The sequence below is a fragment of the Ranitomeya imitator genome, chromosome 4, assembly GCF_032444005.1.
Source record: "Ranitomeya imitator isolate aRanImi1 chromosome 4, aRanImi1.pri, whole genome shotgun sequence".
Classification (NCBI taxonomy): Eukaryota; Metazoa; Chordata; class Amphibia; order Anura; family Dendrobatidae; genus Ranitomeya; species Ranitomeya imitator.
In genome coordinates, this window is record NC_091285.1 from 530,059,242 (window position 1) to 530,076,647 (window position 17,406).

At 43.8% G+C, this 17,406-nt stretch overlaps 1 protein-coding gene and 1 long non-coding RNA gene across 2 annotated transcripts in view; both read left to right on the plus strand.

The window, feature by feature from the left end:
• Positions 1-17,406, plus strand: part of LOC138674586 (uncharacterized) — a 434,601-nt gene that overhangs the window by 368,677 nt on the left and 48,518 nt on the right. The gene's annotated exons all lie outside the window — the stretch shown is intronic.
• Positions 4,923-9,034, plus strand: LOC138674240 (uncharacterized). Its single transcript, XR_011320543.1, has 5 exons — positions 4,923-5,769; positions 5,909-6,060; positions 6,172-6,273; positions 6,620-6,700; positions 6,908-9,034. It is a non-coding gene; the product is annotated as an uncharacterized lncRNA (long non-coding RNA).

Sequence of the window (17,406 nt, forward strand, 5' to 3'; positions counted from 1 at the left end):
GTCAATACGATACTTCAGCAATTGAGGGAAGCTGCGGATTCAGGGGTGCAGGCTGGTTGCAGGCATCCATCCAGGGCCTGCTGCAAGGTGGGGGGCGGGCACCAACTGGAGGGATGACGGCCTAGGAGAACCAGGCCTCCATAGCGCCTCAGTCCTGAGGCTACCCCACGGGTCCGACGTCGTGTAAGTAGCCTATCTAGAGACCCTCCGGTGGGGGCTACAAGCCACAGGCCGAGGGCACGCGGCTCCAGAGCTGGGAGGAATCCGGCAACATGGCGGGACCTGCAGCGGCCTTCCCCTCGACAAGTACGGCGGTGGCGGGCGAGGATCTGGGACTGCATACAGTGAGAGCCCAACCGGGTACGGGCTCCGTTCGGCGGCAGCAGGAGGCACAGAGGTCAGTATGGGGGCATGCATTGCAGGTGCCTTCTTTGAGGACTCGGCGGGGTGGCTCCGCTCACTCACCGGCGGTGGTGTTGGAGCAGGATCCGGGCTCAGGTGCAGCAGGGGCTCTCCATGACCAGGCCTCTGCTCGGCGGTGTGCTGGAAACCAACGGGGCAAGCGGCAAATGCTGCAAGACACAGAGTGGCTGGTGAGTGGCGGCATGATGGCTCTGCCCCTTCATCTGCCATATGCCAAATCGATTTTCCCCGCCTTGAGGCAGGGAAAATCGATTTGGTATATGGCAGATGAAGGGAGATAAGTGATCATATCGAACTATTCATGTAACACCACGTGGTTTCTTATCTGATGTTTGGATTGTGCTCGATTGTTGGGACATTGAAACCATGGTGGTTGGTGGAATATATATACGGATGAGAGGCGCTTTATATTTCCCTTGCACTTTAGGTCTGTTTATGAGGTCTCTAGGGGAAAGGAGACAATATGATTGGTTAATGCTCTAAGCTAACATTATATTCATCGGATTAATATATTTAAACGGAGTGCTATCTGTACAGTATATGAAGTCATTTATGCTCCTGTACTAAGGTGCCATGAATATGCCTTGTGTGTTCTACATATACTATTGTTTTTAATGTGTCGGGGTATAGGATTCATTTAGTGCAGTAAATATCTTTGTTTCTCGGTAGTGGACATATAGCCTGTGGGTAGGGGGATTCCCTAGTGGCGGTAGGGTTCAACAGGGTCCCTAGGGATAGCCATCGTGGAGCGGGGGCGCCAAAATGCTTCCCCTTAGGGTGCCAACCTCCGCAGACAGGCAGGTGTGTGTATAGACAACACACCAGGGATACCTAGTACCCCCCACTTTTAATTAGTGTCTTTGTGTGAACACTAGTGTTTATTTTTTTGATTTTGTCATGTTTTTGTGGAGTGAACCAATTTGTGAGTTCTAATTATCAATAAAGATTTATTTAGGTAGGGATTTAGAAGAGATGAGTCTAAGAAAGAGGATGAGGATAAGAAGAGGTTTTGGTTAATTCCCCGCCTGTTTGCTAACTGGTTGCAGGCTTTTGCTATACTGGCCAGCGTGATTGGTGAAAAGTCTCCAGAGACTTGTTCGGCCCTCTTTTGCTATATGGATGCGATTGGGGAAGCTTATAGAGTCTATGGGGGACAAGGATGGCTCAGATATGACGAGCAATTCCACCAACAGAAAGCAGTACGGCCTATCATCTGTTGGGATCATAAGGACATAGCTTTATGGATGAGAGTGACTGCCCCGGTTAGATCAGGTCAGGGGACTCAGTCGTTTCATGGGGGCGCCAGGGGTCTGGGACAGTCAGGGCACTTTGTGGCTTTGTAAAAAGGACTGTGCTTCTCATTTAATGAAGGAGCATGTAGATTTGGGGCCAAATGCAAATTTAAGCATGACTGTTCTTCCTGTGGAGGTAGCCATGGGGCGTTTAAAATGTTTTAGGGGAGGAAGACAAAAGGGGTCAGAGGGTACTAAAAAAAGGAATGACACCAATACGTCTGGGAGAGATGGAGCAATTTCTAAATAGATACCCAGATAAGATAGTGGCAATGTTACTGAGAGAGGGTTTCAGGGATGGGTTTAGAATTCCGTTTGTTGATGTTCAGGTGAAGCTATCAACCAAGAATTTGAAGTCAGCCATGGAATTCCTAGAAGTGGTCACAGAGAAATTGAAAAAAGAAGTGGCCTTAGATAGAATGGCTGTACCTTTTGAGTCGGCTCACATTAGTAACTTGAGGGTCTCACCAATGGATTTAGTGCCAAAAAAGGAGCCTAGCAAATTCAGGTTGATCCATCACCTTTCATTTCCAAAAGGTTTGTCGGTTAATGACGGGATTGACCCCCAGTTATGTTCTGTTTTGTACACATCTTTTGATACTGCCATGGTTTTCTTTCGGGAATGTGGAAAAGGGGCATGGTTAGCAAAGACAGACTTTGAGCCGGCTTTTCGCTTATTACCAGTTCACCCCGATAGCATGCATTTGTTGGGGTGTTTTTGGGATGGGGTTTTTTTCGTGGATCATTGTCTGCCTATGGGGTGTTTGCTATCTTGCACATATTTTGAAACGTTCAGCACGTTTTTAGAATGGACGGTTAAGAAAGAGTCTGGGCTAAATTCATGTATTCACTATTTAGACGATTTTTTGTTTATTGGTTTGGCGCAATCGCATGACTGTTCTGTGTTACTTCATACAATGGAATGGGTAACCAGCAAATTCGGGGTCCCCTTTGTGGCTGAAAAACAGTGGGCCCGGTAACTTCGTTAAGTTTTTTGGGTATCGAAATTGATTCGGTCACGATGGAGTGTAGATTGCCTGATGACAAATTGTTGAATTTGAGGTCGGAAGTGAGACGGGTCTACAGTATGAAGAAGGTAACGTTGAGGGAGGTTCAGTCACTGTTGGGCCTATTGAACATCGCGTGTCGGATTATGCCGATGGGTAGAGCATTTTGTCGGCGGCTTTCTTCGGCTACAGTTGGGGTCAAGGCACGCATTTTATCAGGCTTAGGAGGGAGTTAAAAGACGATTTGAAGGTTTGGGCACTGTTCTTGGATTCCTACAATGGGAAGTCGATTTGGATTGCACCGGTGGTGTCGGCAGAGTTCCTAGGCATTTTAGTGGATTCGGCGGACGAACAGGAATTCAGTTTCTTTTTTCATGGTGTGTGGTTGGTGGAGCAGTGGCCACAAATCTGGAAGGATAAGGGTTTATCGGCTAACTGAGTGCTATGGCAGGTGTTCGTCATTGTAGTGGCATTATCACCAAAAACAAGAAACAGAAGCCACCAAAAATGTCTGCACACCACAAATATAATAAGTAGAAAATACAAAAGCTTTATTGGTAACATAATTTAAAAACATCTAAAACAATGTACAACCCCCTCCGTGCACATATTATATATCCACTGTGTGCCGCAAAACAATTCGCAAACAATAATACATCAATTGCAAAACTATGCATAAATACTCTATCATATAGCTATATACACTGTTAGGTGAACTGTGTAGTATACCGGCATTCATATATACAGTTCACAATCATCACAACCTGGTAACATAAACCGCCTCACCATAATACATAGCCCCCGACATTGTCCCTCTAAATCCAGAGGAACAAATACTGAAATGATGCCCAAAGAAAAGAGAGAAGAGACACTACCCTAAGAAATGTATTTCTCGTGCTTACCAGGGAACAAGATCACAGTCACAGGATGCCCTGTTGGTTTCCACAAGGAAGGAAACGGATAATTTTGCGCGTTTCATTTCGGGATATCATACTCGGTGGAACCAGGTAAGGAGCATCCTGAACAATCATTGGAGAATTTTGACTACTGACACACAGATGGCACAGGTTGTTAGCCCACGACCCCTAGTGACTGCCAAAAGGGCCCCTAATCTTAGGGACATACTTACGAGGAGCCACTATACCAGGCCCACGTACAAACTGAACCGGGGCATTGTCCTGAGAGGATCTTTTCCCTGTGGGAACTGTACTATATGTCGCTATATGCACCCTACGCGTCATTCTTTTACCAATCCTACTGATCAGATGTTACATAAACTGAGGTCTTACATTAATTGTAAAACATCTAATGTCATTTACGCCATTATCTGTACTTGCCCTCGTATCTATGTAGGCCAGACTTCACAGGAGCTGCGCCGAAGGATTCAGGGACATTTTTCGACGATCAATACAGCGGCGGCAGATAGGCGTAAGGGTAAGACTTTAACTACGGTGGCAGCCCATTACCTGATCCATCACGCTGGGAGTTATACCAACACAAGGGTGATTGGCTTGGAACATGTGAGGGCCCCTGGCAGGGGTGGCTCACTACACAAGAAATTGTTGCAGATAGAGTCCCGTTGGATTTACTTACTTCATTCTGTGGCACCCTGTGGGATTAATGAAGATCTCCTCTTTACAGGTTTTCTTGGATGATTTGCCTTTCCTCCTTGAGCTACAGGATTGTTCTTTGGTGGTTGGTGTACATAACCCGATGATCTTCTGTTACACTGGAGGATCGTACTGGCTGATGAACTGCATATGGAGATTCCTGATGAGTATCTCATTTTGTCAACTTCGGAGAGAAAGAATATCATGGAGTACCAATTGAACAACACCGACGCTCACAGCCAGTACAGGAGGAGAGCAGAGCACAGCGCTGGAGGACAGACAGCTGTAGGTAAGTATGTAGCGTTTGTTTTTTTTTCTTTTAGGATGGTAACCAGGGTAAACATCGGGTTACTAAGCGCGGCCCTGCGCTTAGTTACCCGATGTTTACCCTGGTTACCGGCATCGTTGGTCGCTGGAGAGCTGTCTGTGTGACAGCTCTCCAGCGACCAAACAGCGACGCTGCAGCGATCCGGATCATTGTCGGTATCGCTGCAGCGTCGCTTAATGTGAAGGGGCCTTTAATTTCCTCATAAGAACAAGTCCACTATCTGTCCACCTCTTTCTACTGTACCAGCTGTTAAGATCTTCTTTGAGATGGTCAAACAAGATATTGAAGCATTGCCCCCCAGGGCAGGCCTCATGCCTAATTTGACTATTCAGGAACAACGGACTTTGTCTGCTTTAAGATCTAATAAATAATTTCTAATTAGGGAGGCGGATAAGGGGGGTAATGTTGTCTTGTGGCCCCATGAATTGTATCTAGAGGAAGCTAATAGGCAATTGAATAATCAGCAGTTCTACCGCAGATTACCCTCTAACCCTACTGGGGTGTTCTCTACTAAACTGAGAGCTCTCATAGATAGGGCATTCGAATTGGGAGTCATCAGTGCGAGTGAACGGGACTTTATTTGGGTAGAGGAGCCAATTACGTCCACATTTTACATGCTAACCAAGGTACATAAGAACCTTAATAAGCCCCCGGGTCGACCAATTGTATCAAGCATTGGGAGTCTCTGTGAAAAGGCATGTACATATATTGATTTTTTCTTACAGCCATTTGTACTTACTCTACCGTCCTATGCCAGAGACTCCTCGCACTTCATCAGCAGATACAAGGGGTTGGACCTATTACCAGGGGAAATTATGGTTACCTGTGATGTAGAGTTCCTATATTCGAACATTAACCATGATGATGGCTTGCGGGCAGTGATGTTTTTCCTCGATCAACAAACCAACTCGGACAGAATGCATGACTCTTTCATCATTGATTTATTAAATTTTATTTTGAGACACAATTTTTTCTTATTTGACAGGACTTTCTACATCCAGACATCAGGCGTAGCGATGGGGGCGCGCTGCGCCCCTGCTTTTGCTAATCTTTTTTTAGGGTGGTGGGAGCTCACATTCGTCTATGTCTCCAACCTTTTCACCAACAAGGTACGGCATTGGTCGCGATTCATAGACGATATTTTCTTTATTTGGTCAGGTTCTATTGAGGAATGTCAGGAATTTTTGGACGACCTCAATCACAATTCTCTTAATATTTTTTTGACTCACCAGTTTTCTTCCGTTGCAGTTCAATTTTTGGATTTGGAGATCAAATGTCAGGACGGTAAATTGTCTACCTGCCTCTATCGCAAACCTACAGCGGTGAACAGCTTGTTGGAGTACCGCAGCTTCCACCCGAGGCATACGAGGGATGGGATTCCGAGAGGACAGTTTCTTAGGGTGAGAAGAAACTGCACCAATGATGAAGACTTCCGGAGGGAAGCCCATGATCTTACCGATAGACTTAGGAAGAGACACTACCCTAAGAAATGTATTTCTCGTGCTTACCAGGGAGCAAGATCACAGTCACAGGATGCCCTGTTGGTTTCCACAAGGAAGGAAACGGATAATTTTGCGCGTTTCATTTCGGGATATCATACTCAGTGGAACCAGGTAAGGAGCATCCTGAACAATCATTGGAGAATTTTGACTACTGACACACAGACGGCACAGGTTGTTAGCCCACGACCCCTAGTGACTGCCAAAAGGGCCCCTAATCTTAGGGACTTACTTACGAGGAGCCACTATACCAGGCCCACGTACAAACTGAACCGGGGCATTGTCCTGAGAGGATCTTTTCCCTGTGGGAACTGTACTATATGTCCCTATATGCACCCTATGCGTGATTCTTTTACCAATCCTACTGATCAGATGTTACATAAACTGAGGTCTTACATTAATTGTAAAACATCTACTGTCATTTACACCATTATCTGTACTTGCCCTCGTATTTATGTAGGCCAGACTTCACAGGAGCTGCGCCGAAGGATTCAGGGACATTTTTCGACGATCAATACAGCGGCGGCAGATAGGCGTAAGGGTAAGACTTTAACTACGGTGGCAGCCCATTACTTGATCCATCACGCTGGGAGTTATACCAACACAAGGGTGATTGGCTTGGAACATGTGAGGGCCTCTGGCAGGGGTGGCTCACTACACAAGAAATTGTTGCAGATAGAGTCCCGTTGGATTTACTTACTTCATTCTGTGGCACCCTGTGGGATTAATGAAGATCTCCTCTTTACAGGTTTTCTTTGATGATTTGCCTTTCCTCCTTGAGCTACAGGATTGTTCTTTGGTGATTGGTGTACATAACCCGATGATCTTCTGTTACACTGGAGGATCGTACTGGCTGATGAACTGCATATGGAGATTCCTGATGAGTATCTCATTTTGTCAACTTCGAAGAGAAAGAATATCATGGAGTACCAATTGAACAACAAACACCCCCCCCCCCCCCTCCCTCCCACCACTCCTTCTTTTCGGATTGGGGATGAATCTCTTCTTCATGTGAAGATTTAACTGGATATTGACTCTATTGGATATATGGCGGGAATACAGAAATGGATGTGGATTGATATTGAGACATGAACCTTGTGGGATATTATATTGTTGGTATTTATGTCATCACCTTTTCTTGTATACTAATAACATGATCCCGGTCTAACTGGTCGCTGGGTACATATGGAGATATATATATTTCTTCTTTAGCAATATTGTTTAAAATGCATATATATGGTGAAATCATGTTTTTTATTTATGTATTGATTAGTTAACTGTATTATAAGGCCACAAGAATGCATTGCCTTTCATAGGATCTAAATATTAATACAGGTTTAGTATATATTTTTCTGCATTATCACTACAATTTTTTCCTTCCCTCAGGGTTCAGGCTCATATCTTGTAGCCATACCAGGTTTTCCTTGATTGGTTTCCCATTTTTTCCGTTTAGCCTTCTCCTTCTGATGTTCAGTGTGGATGCACGTTTTGCGCCCACTATCGTTTCAGCTCCGGATATGCTGACAGTTGTGAGATCAGAACTGTCATAATATCTGCTCCCGGGAGCCTGCGCGTGCGCTGTATTCATTTCTCTCCAGCACTGTCCCGCTTTGTGTGCTGTTTTGACCTTCTTGTTGGCGCATGCGCTACTCTGCGCTCAGGACGTACTTTTGTTTGCCTCTCCTTGCGTCACTTCCGGCTTCTCGCTCTTCATTTCCGGCTAGCCACGGATCGGATCAGGTGAACCAAGTTATGATCAGGTATTTAAAAGCCTCATTGGTGATAGCTCAGCTACTTCCCCTGACGAAGCTGTCTTTGCACAGCGATACGCGTTGGGCTCTCCCTCCGGTCACCTTTGTCCTGCGGTAGCTAGGCCTCACAGCCTCCCTTATGAGCTTTTGCTCTTTGGTGCCCTTTCCAGCACACAACTTTTCCTTGCCTTTGTACCATCATTGGCGTACTGCCTTACAGGGTATGCTGTTTCATGACTGAGACATTTGTTCTCTCTTTTCTTTGGGCATCATTTCAGTATTTGTTCCTCTGGATTTAGAGGGACAATGTCGGGGGCTATGTATTATGGTGAGGCGGTTTATGTTACCAGGTTGTGATGATTGGGAACTGTATATATGAATGCCGGTATACTACACAGTTCGCCTAACAGTGTATATAGCTATATGATAGAGTATTTATGCATAGTTTTGCAATTGATGTATTATTGTTTGCGAATTGTTTTGCGGCACACAGTGGATATATAATATGTGCACGGAGGGGGTTGTACATTGTTTTAGATGTTTTTAAATTATGTTACCAATAAAGCTTTTGTATTTTCTACTTATTATATTTGTGGTGTGCAGACATTTTTGGTGGCTTCTGTTTCTTGTTTTTGGTGACTTTGTATACTAGCCACCAGTCTTGCACCCACCTGGCTTATTGTTTATATTAGTGTAGTGCGCCAGCTATCCCCCAGTTCTGTAGTGGCATTATCGTTATGGGGCAGGAGTGTTCAGAACAGAAAAATTAGTTTTGGTTGTGAATCAACAGGGTCGGTAAAGGCCATAAATTCATTGTCATCACCCGATCAAACAGTACTGAGAGTTTTACAGCATCTGGCATGGGCAGGCTTGATTTTTAACTTGTGGAATACTGTGTCGTTGGGGCCTAGGGCCTTACCCTATTCTCGAAACTCTTTCTTGTTCACAGTGGGATCGTGTGCGGGAGTTGTCACTTCAAGCAGAATCCACGGGGCTGGTGTGTCCAGAGGAATTATGAAACCTCCCATTTGGGCAGTAAGAGATGTGTTATCCAGATCTTTGACAGCCGGGAAGTGGGCGTATTATACAAGGGCATGGAGTATGTGGGAAGACTGGAAGGCAAAGTTGGGGGAGGAGTGCAGATTATTATTGTTAATTGGGCACTACTGGGAGGCGGGTTGGTCAGTCCCAAAACTTAATACCTTTTTGGCAGGTTTAGCTTTTGGTTTTAAATTCAGGGGCTTACAGGATGTGACAAAGTCATTTTTGGTTCTTCAAGCGGTGAAGGGTTCTAAAAAAAGGTTGGAAGGTGTTGGACAGAAGATGTCCAGTGTCTTATGAGGTATTGCTGGTTTTGAGTGAGCAATTATGGGAAGTCTGTTCTTCTCATGGGGAGGTTGTTCTTTTTAAGTTGGCTTTTTCGTTAGCGTTTTTTGGGGCTTTTCGTATAGGGGAGTTGGTTAGTCCTTCTAGATCTAAAAAAGGGGGGCTTCTTAAACCAGATGTGGATATGTATGGGGACAGGTTAGATATATTTATTCGGTCTTCAAAGATGGACACAGAGGGGAAAGGCTGTAGGGTGGTACTTTTTTCAAGTGAATGGTTCACCTTTATTGCCCATTGAAGTGCATGAAGAATTTTTTAAAGGTTAGGGGACCTGGGAATGTTCTGTTGTTGGTACATGAAGATGGTTCATTCTTGTCATGTTTCCAGTTTGTGACAATATTTAAGCAGTGCTTGGAAAGAGGGGGCATTTCAGCAAAAAACTACAGTGGGCATTAATTCCGTATTGGAGCAGCCAGGAGGGGTTTAGGGGATGAACTGGTAAAGAGGATTGATTTGGAATCTGAGATTCCGTTCATAGTTACATAGTTATTAAGGTTGAAGGAAGACTATAAGTCCATCTAGTTCAACCCATAGCCTAACCTAACATGCCCTAACATGTTGATCCAGAGGAAGGCAAAAAAAACCATGTGGCAAAGAGTAAGCTCCACATTGGGGGAAAAAATTCCTTCCCGACTCCACATACGGCAATCAGACTAGTTCCCTGGATCAACGCCCTATCAAGGAATCTAGTGTATATACCCTGTAACATTATACTTTTCCAGAAAGGTATCCAGTCCCCTCTTAAATTTAAGTAATGAATCACTCATTACAACATCATACGCCAGAGAGTTCCATAGTCTCACTGCTCTTATAGTAAAGAATCCGTGTCTATTATTATGCTTAAACCTTTTTTTCCTCCAAACGCAGAGGATGCCCCCTTGTCCCTGTTTTAGGTCTATGATTAAAAAGATCGTATGTGCGCCCGTCTGTGGTATAAGTTTGAACTTGTGTGCAAGGACCGTCCCCCCTTGGTTAAAATGTTTAAGAAATGTTACAGTATGTTTAAATGTTAATAAAAGGCTGCTGTGGCAAATTTATCCAAAAAATTTATGTAGTTATTTATTGGATATGGAATTAGAGTTGGTGGGATGAATTGGTGTGGGAGATTTTGGAAAAAGGGTGAAGCTTACGGGAATCACGAATATCCAATTGTCATGTAACAGAACAATCTACATTTTTATTCCCCATACTGTGAAAGCTTCTCTTACACAAGCCTCTGGGATCAGTTTCAGTAACCACAAAACTGACTGATAAAATAAGTTGTTTGAATCTTTATTTTGGACAAATGTTAAAGGGAACCTGTCACCCCCAAAATCGAGGGTGAGCTAAGCCCACCAGCATCGATGTATCCTAAAAGATAAGAAAAAGAGGTTAGATTATACTCACCCAGGAGCGGTCCCGGTCCGGTCCGATGGGTGTCACAGTCCGGTCCTGCGCCTCCCATCTTTATCAGATGACGTCCTCTTCTGGTCTTCACGCTGCGGCTGCGGCACAGGCGTACTTTGTCTGCCCTGTTGAGGGCAGAGCAAATTACTGCAGTGCACAGGCGCCGGGCCTCTCTGACCTTTCCCGGCACCTGCGCACTGCAGTACTTTGCTCTGCCCTCAACAGGACAGACAAAGTATGCCTGCGCCAGAGCCGCAGCATGAAAACCAGAAGAGAACGTCATCCTATGAAGATGGGAGGCCCCGGACCGGACCGCGATGCCCACCAAATCGGACGGCCCGCCCAGGTGAGTATAATCTAACCTCATTTCTTATCTTTTAGGATACATCGGGGGCTTATCTACAGCATTCCAGAATGCTGTAGATAAGCCCCTGATGCCGGTGGGCTTAGCTCACCCTTGATTTTGGGGGTGACAGGTTCCCTTTAAGTGACTTGTGACCCTGATTACCAGAAATAGCAAATTACATTCTGTTCTTCTGGCATGTAAATTGTGGTGTACATAACAAACTCTTAATATTATATTCATCTTAATATCCCTGTTTTGCTCATGTTCACCCAATAACATTTGTGATGGCCTCGAATAGATGCCGTATTTATTATTATTAATAATAATAATAATAGTTGTTATTATTATTATTATTATTATTATTATTATTATTAATAATAAAGGTTTTTCAAACCTGCACAAATCCAGCACAGAAAATTAAAAGCAAAAAAATATTTACTGCAACTTTATTAAAATAGTAGCACAAGCATAGAAAAATTTCTGACGGGTTTCGAGTCTGGCTTACTCTTAATCGTAGATATTTTTCTATGCCCATGCCAATATTTTAATGAAGTCACAATAACAAATTGTTTTGCTTTTAATTCACTGTGATGGATTGGAAAACCTTTATCATCACTTTGAGCAAAGTTGCCTGAGGAAAAAAGAAAAAAAAAAAAAACAAGCCAGCTCACCAGTATCCACCGCAGTTGCCTGGAACTCCGCTGCAGGCAAACGTAGTAATCAGAAAAAAAGGGGGGTTTCGTTCCAGCTCCTTAAAAATTCCTTTTATTATTGAATATATTAAAAAACATAGTGTACATGCTCCCTGAAATTTATGCCGACCACCAACAGAGGCACAGTGGCAACGCGTTTCGATCTCAACGATCTTTGTTAAAGCTAAACAGGCTTTGACAAAGATTGTTGAGATCAAAACGCGTTGCCACTGTGCCTCTGTTGGTGGTCGGCATAAATTTCAGGGAGCATGTACACCATGTACACTATGTTTTTCGATATATTAAATAATAAAAGGAATTTTTAAGGAGCTGGAACGAAACCCCCTTTTTTTCCTGATTACTAAAGTTGCCTGATACCTTACATGCTTTATCTGGGCACTATGGAGTGGATTGCCCAGGAACCAGATTGAACAACACACATATATTGATTGGAGTGAGCTGTCTCCAGAAACTATCTTACACTACTGCTCTGTTTAGTTATACTTCCTTATTAAGACTAAGATAGTGTATGTCTAGAATCTGAAGGCATTCATTCAAGGGTTGCACAACTGAATGCGTGAAATTCCCACAATCATCGGGGTATTTCTCTGAGGCAAGGTAGGCTTATTTTCTATCTTCAGGCTAGCTAGTTTCTCAGGCTGTGCCGAGTTGCATAGGGAGCGTTAGGCGCAATCCACGGCTGCCTCTAGTGTGGTTGGAGAGGATTAGGGATTGCGGTCAGCAGAGTTCCCACGTCTCAGAGCTCGTTCTATGTTTTTGGGTTTTGTCAGGTCACTGTATGTGTTCTGACTTCTATGTCCATTGTGGTACTGAATTACCTAATCATAACACTTCAGATGGCGAAGGTGTCGGGGCCTCCGCCTTTGCCTTTTCTCCTAAGTTAGCCCTCCGTCTGTTCTCCTCACCCACCCATGGAAGAGGGGCACTACAGTGCACCATAGTACACCAACCCAACAAACAAGGCAACATGGACAAGGGTTAACAGAAAACTCTAGGCACACAAAATATTCACTCACATGTAACAGAGGAATGCACTGGGGTGTGAAGGTAGGGGAATGAACAAAATCAGAATGATAAGGAATTACCACACTTACAAACCAAGCAACAGTCACTATTAACTTCTCCAATTCTCCTTCTCATATGTACTCCTCTCCCACTGTTAGTCATGCAGCAAATGCTTGTTCTGACAAGGATTATTAACAGAGCCCAGATTATAAAGGGAAAAGGAGTGGCTATTTGAGCTCAGCTGGGAGCACACAGATTTCCAACATGGCCGATTAACCCCTGTTCTGCCAAAAGAAATAAAGACATTTAAAATGAAGGAGAAGTGCTTATTCTCAGCGCCAGAGTAGGAGCAATCAAACGCTCCGGTCTTCTGGCTCCACACTGTTGCGGTAACCCCGTGACACCCTGTCTTCCTATGGGATGTTTATTATCTTGCACTTATTTTGAGACATTTAGCACATGTTTTGAGTGGACAATAAGGGATGATTCTAGTTTGTAATCTTGTATCCACTATTTGGACGATTTTTTTTATAGGTCCAGCAAATTCTTTTGAGTGTTCTGTATTGTTACTTACCATGGAGAGTGTGGTTTAGAGATTTGGGGTTCCATTGATAGAGGAAAAAAATGGTACTGCCTGTCAGTCACAGTTCTATGTTTTGTGGGTTCTGTTATTGATACGGTGGGGATGGAGTGTAGGTTGCCCGAGGAGAAGTTAGTGGATCTCTTGGCGGAAGTAAACAGAGTTAGCAAAATGTGAACGGTTACATTGAAGGGTCAGCAGTCTTTGCAAGGAAAAATGAATTTTGCATGCCGCATCATGCGAGTGAGAAGAGTTTTTTTGTCGGTGGTCGGCTATGGCAACGTCTGGGGTTAAAGCCTCACGCCAGTTTGTTAGGTTAAAAAAGGAATTATGAGACAATTTGAGTGTTGTGGAGTTTTTATATTCAGACAACAAGAGATCATTATGGTTGGAGCTGTCAGTTAGTGCGGACAAGTTATTCACGGATGCAGCAGGAAAAAATGGTTTCAGAGCATATTGGCAGCAGGGCTTTTGGAAAATAGCCAGAATATTGATAATCTTACTTTACTCAAATTGTTTCCCATTGAGGTAGCTTTTCAATTTGGGGGGACAAATTCAGGAAAAAACAGGTAATATTTAATTGTGATAACAAGGGTGTGGTGGCTGCAATTAACTCTTTATCATTTTTTCTCCACCAGTGGTGAGGGTGTTGCCACGCTTGGTGTTGATTTTTTTTACGCCGATTTCTGGTCAATATTACAATAAGTCTTTTAAGCATATGGGGGTCTCGACTCTCCCAGCTAAGCCCTCACACTTTTCTTACAACTTTTCAAATGTGGCAAGAAGAAGAAATGTTAAAAGTAACAGGCATCAAAATGTGCAACTTTTGCATGCCAGATATTTTTGTTTTCTTAGAAGTTGAAACGTAGTGGATTAGACTAATGTCCACTCGCTACTTTTATCTTTGTTGTTTGGTCAATAAAGAAGAGATGAATTGAGGAAAAACTACTTTAATCCCACAGCATTCCCCAGTGCCATCCACAGAACACAAAGTTGTTACTCTCAAATGGAGAGAATGACAGGTGGTGTGTGAGGCTGAAGGCTGTTGACACAACCTTCCCACGGTGTTGACACTGCCCAGGAGAACTGGTGAAGATTGAGTTTCCTGGAACTTCCTCTTTTTACTTTCCTAACTGTCTTTGCTTCTAAAACCGTTGCAGTTGTGTTATATAAAAGCAAAGGGTATTAATATTGGACAGATACCTGCAAAACCTGTCAGCCCCCTCTCTCTCTCTACTCCCCCATACACCTGTACTATTTTTTCTGACTGCATGGGGAGAGGAGAGAAAAATCTGATATTTCCGGTGGTAGCTAATCTCCAGCGGGAACAAAAGGAACAGGCCTTTAATGATCAAATGCCGATCCTTGTATCGCTTGACATTAAAAAGTGGGGAGCTACCCATACACATTAGATGATCATTTGCTAGCATCAAAAGTTATAGTTTTTGTCAACTTTATGCCATGCTTTATGGGAGAAAAAAACATGTTTGGCTCAAGAACCGAGTGTTCAAAAACAATGCCCCTATATATAGAATAATTAAAAGCATTATTTTGTAATTGTTTTTATTTTCTAATTGTGTTTCTTATTTTATTTTCCGTACATGTGAGATTATTTTTCAGTGGCAATCTTGCCTGAGCATCGGTTAATGTCATTTTAGAGATTTGCCATATAGACTAATAAACCAGCACTGAATCAATGACTTTTATAAGATGGTTTTAAGCAGTTTTGATCTGGTAATGGTCATTATCAGGGAGAAAGTGGTGATATGTGCAATTAACAATTGTGCATGGGGAATCCTGTGTTATCTACTTTTTATAGAGGTGTTATCTGTAATTGTAATCAAGGCCCTAATGGCAATGAGATAACAACTGAAATGTAATCTCTACAGAACAGGTGTTCTGTCTCACCTGGAGAGGAGCTGTATCCACAAAGCCTTTGGTCAGGATGAGCATTTCTTAAGGTACCTTCACACATAACGATATCGTTAAGGATATCGTTGCAACGTCACGCTTTTTGCGACGTAGCAACAATCCCGCTAACGATCTCGTTAGGTGTGACAGCGACCAATGATCAGGCCCCTGCTGGGAGATCGTTCTAGTTAGGGAATGATCAGGACCTTTTTTTCGTCGCTGATCACCCCGCTGTCATCACTGAATCGGCGTGTGTGACGATCCAGCGATGTGTTCACGTCTAACCAGGGTAAATATCGGGTTACTAAGCGCAGGGCCGTGCTTAGTAACCCGATATTTACCCTGGTTACCATTGTAAAAGTTAAAAAAAAAAACAGTACATACTCACATTCCGATGTCTGTCACGTCCCCCGCCGTCAGCTTCCCTGCACTGACTGTCAGAGCCGGCCGTAAAGCAGAGCAAAGCGGTGACCTCACCGCTGTGTTCTGCTTTACGGCCGGCGCTGACACAGTCAGTGCGGGAAGCTGACGGCGGGGGACGTGACAGACATCGGAATGTGAGTATGTACTGTTTTTTTTTTTTTTACTTTTACAATGGTAACCAGGGCAAATATCGGGTTACTAAGTGCTGCCCTGCACTTAGTAACCCGATGTTTACCCTGGTTACCCGGGTGCTGCAGGGGGACTTCAGCATCGTTGAAGACAGTTTCAACGATGCCGAAGTCGTTCCCCTGATCGTTGGTCGCTGGAGAGAGCTGTCTGTGTGACAGCTCCCCAGCGACCACACAACGACGTACCAACGATCACGGCCAGGTCGTATCGCTGGTCGTGATCGTTGGTAAGTCGTTTAGTGTAACGGTACCTTTATGCAGTATGAAGAGATTGTGTTGATGCAGCAAGACGAGCCTGTTGGAATAATGGTGTCTGATGCGGTAGGACTGGAACAACGCAATTGGATTGTAAAAACAAGAACCACAGAAATTTAAGAAATTCAATTTGCAGCACTGGTTGATGTAGCAGAAGTGGTTACAGCGAAGTAACAGGGTTGACTCAGTGAGTGAAGAAAACCCAGTGTACCAGAGTTGAGTTTGCAATGGAGATTCAAAGGCACATCGAAGTAGCAGAGGTAACCTAGCGATGAGGAATATGTGCAGCAGAGTTGGCACAGTGGTGGCAGTAGACAGATGACATAATGCCCCCAGGAGAGGTGAGTAACAATAGGAAGTATGAGCTTTTTATTTGGCTTAGTGGCCAGTGTAAAATATGGGTTCACAAAATGAAAATTTCTGCAAGCGCTTTAGAAATTCGATTAATTTTTTTTATGTATGAAATAGTCAAGAAATATTACATTTATATTCCTAAAGCGCTGGAGCCGCAGGCTTTTGTAGATTATTTAACAAAACCCAAGATGAAAACAAAATTAGCAAATATCATGCAGTAAGTAAACATATAAATAACTAGGAATAGTACATATACAGGTGCTTCTCACTACATTAGAATACCATGAAAAAGTTAATTTATTTCAGTTCTTCAATACAAGTGAAACTCAGGTAGAGTCATTACAAACAGAGTGATCTATTACAAGTGTTAATTTCTGTTAATGTTGATGATTATGGCTTACAGCCAATGAAACCCCAAAATAACAGGGTACTTAGTTGACACTGTTTTGATCAAAAGAGTGTAAAAGAAGTCATCCTACCGCGACAAGGTGTACCCAATCAGGATGGACCCTAACTTTTGTAGTTCACCTATTTGTAAGCAGATTTCAAAACAGACGGGGACGGAGCAGGACCCAGACCTGACTGTTTTGCACCTGCCTGTGGAAGGCTATAAAGACAAGACGCACAGCTCAAGCCTACACATTGGACTTATACCAACATGTGCTCCCTCGATGTCTTAGGTTTTGCTGTAGTGTATATTGTATTTTGTACATACATAGGTGTGGCTCCCCCATTTGGTGGCCATATTTTATATGGGGAAACCCGATGACAGTTTCCCTTTAACCCCTTCCCGACCCATGACGCCACCTAGGCGTCATGAAAGTCGGTGCCAATCCGACCCATGACGCCTATGTGGCGTCATGGAAAGATCGCGTCCCTGCAGGCCGGGTGAAAGGGTTAACTCCCATTTCACCTGATCTGCAGGGACAGGGGGAGTGGTAGTTTAGCC